Raw genomic sequence first — 6,997 nt, 5'->3', positions numbered from 1 at the left:
AACTGTGTCCATATAGCCATGTCATTGGAACATACATTTTTAAGCCTATTCTAATGATTAACATACATTTTCATGTTTTACTCTCACTGAGTTTTGGCTTCTGACTTAGTAAAAGAGAATAATATTACCACTTTCACCTCAACTCATAAACTAAGGCTTTAGAATAATTGAACTAGAAGATATTATAGTTCTTGGAATATTTTACAAAAATGTTTTAGAAAAACTTGTTTTACCAAGGACTCAATTTTATGTTAAGACATCAATGATACCTGAAAGGGCTGTGTTTTCCTAGGCCATTAGCAATTTAATACTCTAGTAATGTTAAGACTATTAGAAAAAGGCTTTGACTAAAATATATATTTTGCCTCATACCATCATTAAATAATAAAAAGTCCTAAAAAAATACATTTTCTAGATAATTGAAGCTTATTCCATTAAGTACCCAAGTTTTTATGTTTAAAATTTGTTCATGTTTTGGTAGAATTTTCCCTAAAAATTCCTAATTCGACTGGAGGCCAAATATAATAGATGCTAATTGTGGTATCTCCTTGTCTTGTAATTTCCTTGCCTGGTCCCTCAGGGGCCATTGTAATTCTATGTGAACTCTTTCTCATGGAAACTACTGATTGTGTCACTGTTAGACACTTGCTCTAAACTAAGTAGGTAAAGTCCTCAACCATGGTTTTCAGGTACAACTAAGACAAGGGGTAGTTCCTGCAATTTAGAATGATGGGAAATGTAAGAGGCAATGCTAAGGTATTTCTGGCAGCCACATTATCCACAACATGAAGGAAACGAGACTATGGTAGGTAGTAAAGGTGACACTGAGAGAAGCCTAGTTGACAAGAAAGACAAAAGATGGAAAGAGAGACACTCGAGGAAGATCAATTGATTTGTTCACTTATCTTTGAGGCTTAGCTGTACCACTATCCTCCCTGTGCTTAGAAAAGTAGGCTTCTGATAAGTTTCTTTTACTGTCTAAGCTGGTTCCATTTGAATTTCTGTCACTTGAAACCAAATGATCCTGATGGCATTATCACATATCTCTATTGTCTCTAGATGATTGAGGCAAACTTCTGAACTCCATCACAGAACAGATGAGAGGATTTTTACGTGACCCTCAGTCAATACAATTTTCTGAAGCAATGAAACAGTTTACGGGAAAATTTTGCTTAAAAATGGCAATGGCATTGATTTTCTTAGAAATGACATACTGAATATACCCTTGTATTTTCTGATGATGTGGAGCTTGTAAAGTAAAATGAATTTCAGTTATTATACTCTTATAATTCAGTGATATAGTCCAGAGCTTTTTAAAATAGAAGAGGCTGTTTGTACCTACATTAAATGGCCCTAGACAGCTGTGCTTTTAAGATATTTGATTTGATTTATAAGAATCTTTGTCATTCCATCATTGACTTGTTGGCTCTCACCTCCTGCCACTAGAAAGAGGTGGTTTGAGAAGCAACGTAGCCATTAATAAGTAGAGAAATATGGCTTCCTCAGAAGGCAGGCTCTTTTGCTAACTAGATCTTCGATATTGGGTAGGTTATTTCAATATATGAACTTTTCTCTCCTCTTACAAAATTGGCTTAATAGTAACCTATTTTTCCCCTAAAGAATAAATTAGATAATATATGTAAAATACATATTAAGAATTTTCGAAAAATGTTAGGTCAACTACTTCTTCTCATTTCTAATTTACTATTCCTAAATTGTCCTGAGCTAGGAAAACAAATCTGAAAATGTGAAATCTGAAGGCTTGATGGTGTCTCATGATTAAAGGTGACTCGGTTAAAAAAAATCACTTTAAAGGTCATTTATTTGAAGTTTACCTAACTGAAAACTACTTAACCATATCGAGTACTCTGTACAATGGCTGTATCATATGCTTAGACACCAAACGCTTTCCTACTCTGCCTAAAGGATGCATGTTTGTTCGCACTCTTGGGTAACTATGATTATTAGGAAGTTCTACTTAAGTTAAATTCATTGCACACTGAAATTGGTTTCACTTGTCATTACCACATAGGTGGAAGTATGTGTGTTTTTGTGTAATGACAATACAGATATTTGAAGTACAAGGTTTTGTACCCAAACCTTTCATCTAGGTTAAAAATATCTACTCATTTTACTTCATTTTCTTTAATCATCTTCTAAATGTCATTCAGTTGATCATTTTTGAACTAATAAACATTAATGTGTTTTCTGAGTTATTTGCAATAGAATCAGATTTTTCTCAGAATAGCCCCAGATTTTATTTCTGATAACTAAACAGATAGCTCACAAAGAGATGTTCGTATTCTGAATTAGATTATTCTTAGTGAACCTAAGCAGTAGCCTAGTGTCCTTCCCATGAATCGGTTAGGAATTTTCTTTCATTTCTTTTGGGTAAATATGTAAGAGTACGATTGTTGGGTTGTATGGTAAACGTATTCTCACTTTTGAAAAAACTGCCAAACTGTTTCCTATTATGAACATGTATTTTACATTTCTACTGGCAATACATGTTCTGGTTGTTCCGCATCCTTTCCTATATATGCTTCTAAATTTTAGCCATTCTAGTGTATGATATTTTACTGTGGTTTTAATTCGCATTTCCCCAATGATTAATAATTCTAAGCAACTTTGTGCATGCGTGTGTTTTGCCATTTGTAAATTTTATTTGGTAAAATTTCTTTTAAAAACTTCTGCCAGTCTTATTCTATTCTTTTTGTTCTTTTGCTGAGTTGTAAGAATTCTTTACATATTTGTATATAGAGCCTTTATTTTTAAAATTCTGCAAGAATGGACCTTAAGATAATCAGGCTAAGTGAAATAAGCCAGACAGAAAAAGTTAAAAACCATATAATATCACTCGTATGTGGGATATAAACGTAAAAGCAACAAATGAACAGGACAAACAAACAGAGACTGATGGATATGGACGAGAGACTAGTGGTTACCAAAGAGAAGGAGGGAGAGGGGGAGGGCGATGGGGTAAAGGGGGTCAAATATGTGGTGACAGTAATCTAACTATGGGAGATGAACACACAGTGTAAATATGCCTTACTGTTAAAGTGTGCAGCTGAAATTTATTGGATTTCATTAATAAATGTCACCATAAATATATTAATTAAAAAAAATTTTTTAAAGCCAAAAAAAGATAAAATACTATTTATCTAATAACAAAAATGAGGTCGGGTAAGAAAACACAAATATACAAACTAGAAATATAAAGAATAATTCTGCAAATATCTCCTCACATTCTACGGCTTCCTTTTCATCCTTTTAACAGTATCTTTTAGAGTATAAACATTTTTTAAATTTTGATCAAATAAATTTATCAATTTTTCTTTAATGATTTATGTTTGTTGTGATCCATCCAAAAAATATTTTCTTGACCCAATGTCACAAAGAATTTCTCTTTTGTGTTCATGTTAATTTTTATAGTTTTACCTCTTAACATTTAAGTCTATTATCCATTTCAAGCAAATATTTTTCTGTGTGATGTGAAATAAAGGTGTAGGTCTATTTTTTTTCCCATGCGGATATCCAATTTTTATAGTACAATTTGTTTAAAACACTATCCTATTTCCAATCGAGTTACCTTAACACCTTTGTCCAAAATCGTTCAACTTTGTATATGTGTATCCATTTCTTAACTCTCTATGTCTATCTGTGCACCTGTACTTGATTACTGTAGCTTCTTAATAAACCTTGATATCAGCTAATGCAAATCCTCAAACTTAACAATTGCTTTGGTTGCTATACATATTTTTCATACATATTTTAAAATTAGCTTATAAATCTCCAGCAAAGAAAGAAGTGCTTGTGGGATCTTAATTGGAATTCTGTTATATCTATAGCTCAATTTTGTGATAACTGATAACCTAAATGGTCAGTCTTCTGATCGTTTTGCATAGTACATATCTCCATTTCTTTAGATCTTCCTTAATTTCTCTCAGGAATATTTCGTAGATTTCAGTGTACAGATTTTTATTATTTTGATCAATTTATACCAAAAGTGTTATATTATTTGATAATATTGTAAGTGGCATAATTTTTTAAATTCAATTTCTGAATATTAATTGTTAGTATATAGAAATATGATGTTTTTGTTTATTGACCGTGATTCCTGCAACTTTGCTAAACTCACTTTTTAGTTTTAATAGTTTTGTAAATTCCTTAGGGTTTACTAGCTAGACTATGTACAGCTTCATTTCCAAACTGTTTGTCTTTTTTTATTCTGTTGCCTTGCCATGCTAGCTAGAATCTACAATATGATACTGAATAAAAGGAACAGAGAAAAAATATTTGCCTTGTTTTTAATATTTGCATGAAGATAGCTATAGGCTTTTAGTTGATTCCTTTTATCAGGTTGAAGAAGTTTTTTCTATTCTCTGTTTCTTGAGAGTTTTTATCAGGAATAAGTTTTGAATTTTATCAAATATAAAAATATTTTATCAAATATATTTCTGCATTAATATGGTTTTTTTTTTTTGGTGCCCTATAATTATAATGAATCCCTTTGATTTTAAAAGATTAAACCAACCTTGAATTCTTCAGTTAGAAACTACACGGTCATAATGTATTTTCTTTGGTAGATATTTCTGATTTTTTTTTTTTTTTTGCTAAAATTATGTTAGAATGTTCATAAGGCTTATTGGTCTCAAATTTCCTTATATTTTCTGTCTTTTGATATCAAGGTAATCTTGGCCTTATAAAATGAGGTAAACAGTATTTCTTCCTTTTCAATTTTTTGGAAGAAATTTTATAGAATCAGTAGTCTTTCTTCTTTATGTTTTTTAGAATTTACCTGTAAAGCTATTTGATGTTGGAGATTTTTTTTTTAGTTTAGTTTTTTGTGGAAAGATTTAATTACACTTATAATTACTCTAACAAATGTAGAGCTGTTTAGGTTATCTGTTACTTCTTGAATGAGCTTTTGTAATTTGCACAAAAAGGAATTTGTTTATTTCATCAAAGTTCTCAAATTGGCAAAAAGTTGCTAATATTTTCTCATTATTTTAAAAATATCAGTAGAATATGTCATGGCGTCCTCTTTAATTCATGATATTGATAATGAGTATATTATCTCTTTTTATCTGATCAGTATGATAAGATGTTTGCCAACTTTATTATTCTTTTCAAAGATATAAATTTTGGCTTTACTAATTATCTCTATTCTTTTTGTTGTTGTTGTTCTCTCAATGACTTCTGCTCTTTATCCTTCCTCTTTCTGTTTACTTTGTTCTTAATTTACTCTTTTGTATTTGTTTTTTTAAGGTGCAGATTCAGATCCCTATTTAAAGAGTTTTCTTTATTTGTAGTGTAAGCATTTAAAGTTTAAATTTTTCTCTAAACACTGCTTTAAGTACATCCCCCAAGTTATGATAGGTTGAATTTCTACTTAATCAATAATATTTACTAATTTTTCTTGTAATTATTCTTAGACCACTGTGTGTTGTTTAACTTTCTATTATTTTGAGATTTGCTGGGTATTGTTTTTGATTTCTTATTTTTTCAATAGTAAAACGCTATTATGTCAATATTCTTAAATTTGTTGAAACCTGTTTTTTGGCTCAGGATATAATCTGTCTTCCAGAATATTGCATGTATATTTTTTAAAAAAATTATATTCTACTGTTTTGGGATGGTTTTTTCTATAAATACAAAGTGAGACTTATTGGTAATGGTATTTGAAAATCACCACTAATTTTTTATAACACTACTATTTTTTGTCTACTTCTATGAATTACTGAGAAGAGTGCAGAAATTCCTATCCATAATAATAACTTTACTATATATCCTGTCAGTTTTTTTTACAGTTATTGCTCCATGTATGTGTTATTAGATGCATACACATTTTGACATTTTTTTGTCCTCTTGATAAATTGATCCCTTTACCAAAAATCTTCCTTATTCTGAGCTCTGTTTTGTTCGATATTAGTATGGGCACTTTGAGTTCTTTAAATTTGTGTTTTCATGGTCTATCATTTCTCATTCTTTTACTTTTAACTTATTGCTGCATTTATACTTGTAGTGGTTAATTTTATGTGTCAACTTGACAGAGCCACAAGATACCCAGACATTTGGTTAAACATTATTCTTTATATGTAAGGATGTTTTGGGATGAGACTAATATGTGAATTGGTGAACTAAGTAAAGCTTATTGCCCTCCCCAATACAAGTGTGCTTCATCCAATCAGAGTCCTGAATAGAACAAAAAGGGGTAGAGGAGAATTCACTCTCTCTGCCTGACTGTTTTTGAGCTGGGACATTGGTTTTTCCCCTGCACTTGAACTGGAAGTTACACCATTGGTTCTCCTTGTTCTCAGGCCTTCAGACTCAGACTGGAACTATACCATCTTTGATCTAGGGCTAATTCAGACACACTACCCTCTGAGAGTTGTACCCTTTCATTATATTACAAGGTCTTTCCGCTCTGGCTGGTGGGAACACAAGCTACTTTCATATTGTTCATATTGGTCTGATCTTAGATCTTTTTTTTTTTTTTTTTTTCCAGTATGCACTAGTTAGTACTCAGTCAAAAAAGAAGAGTTTCCTCTGCAAATCTTTGTAACTCTCTGGGGCAACCTGAAGTTCCCTCTTTTCTAGTACTTTGCACCTAAATTCTAGTTGCCTAGGCCTCCCTGGACTATTTTCTCTGTCTCCTCAACTCTAAGAGAGTATAAGGCACATTTTGGAATTTTCCTCCTGGTTTATAGCCTGAAAACTGCCTCCAGACATTAAATTGGTATAAGTATGTGGTTCACCTCGTTTCTCTTTTCTCAGAGATTATAGTCCTGTGTTCATGGTACCTGTTTTTCAATGTCTGAAAATTGTTTATTTATATGTATTCTATTCATTGGCTTTCTGTTGTTTAAGATAGGAGGGTAAATGGTAAATCTGAGTCATTGCTCCATCTTGGCTACAAGTGTAAGTCAATATACATTTATTTTTATGATGGAAAATTGTTTTTCAAAATAAATATTCATCTACTGAATGAGTTAAA

This window comes from Rousettus aegyptiacus, unplaced genomic scaffold, assembly GCF_014176215.1.
Source record: "Rousettus aegyptiacus isolate mRouAeg1 unplaced genomic scaffold, mRouAeg1.p scaffold_m13_p_4, whole genome shotgun sequence".
NCBI classification, from domain to species: domain Eukaryota; kingdom Metazoa; phylum Chordata; class Mammalia; order Chiroptera; family Pteropodidae; genus Rousettus; species Rousettus aegyptiacus.
This window is presented reverse-complemented; position numbering follows the sequence as displayed.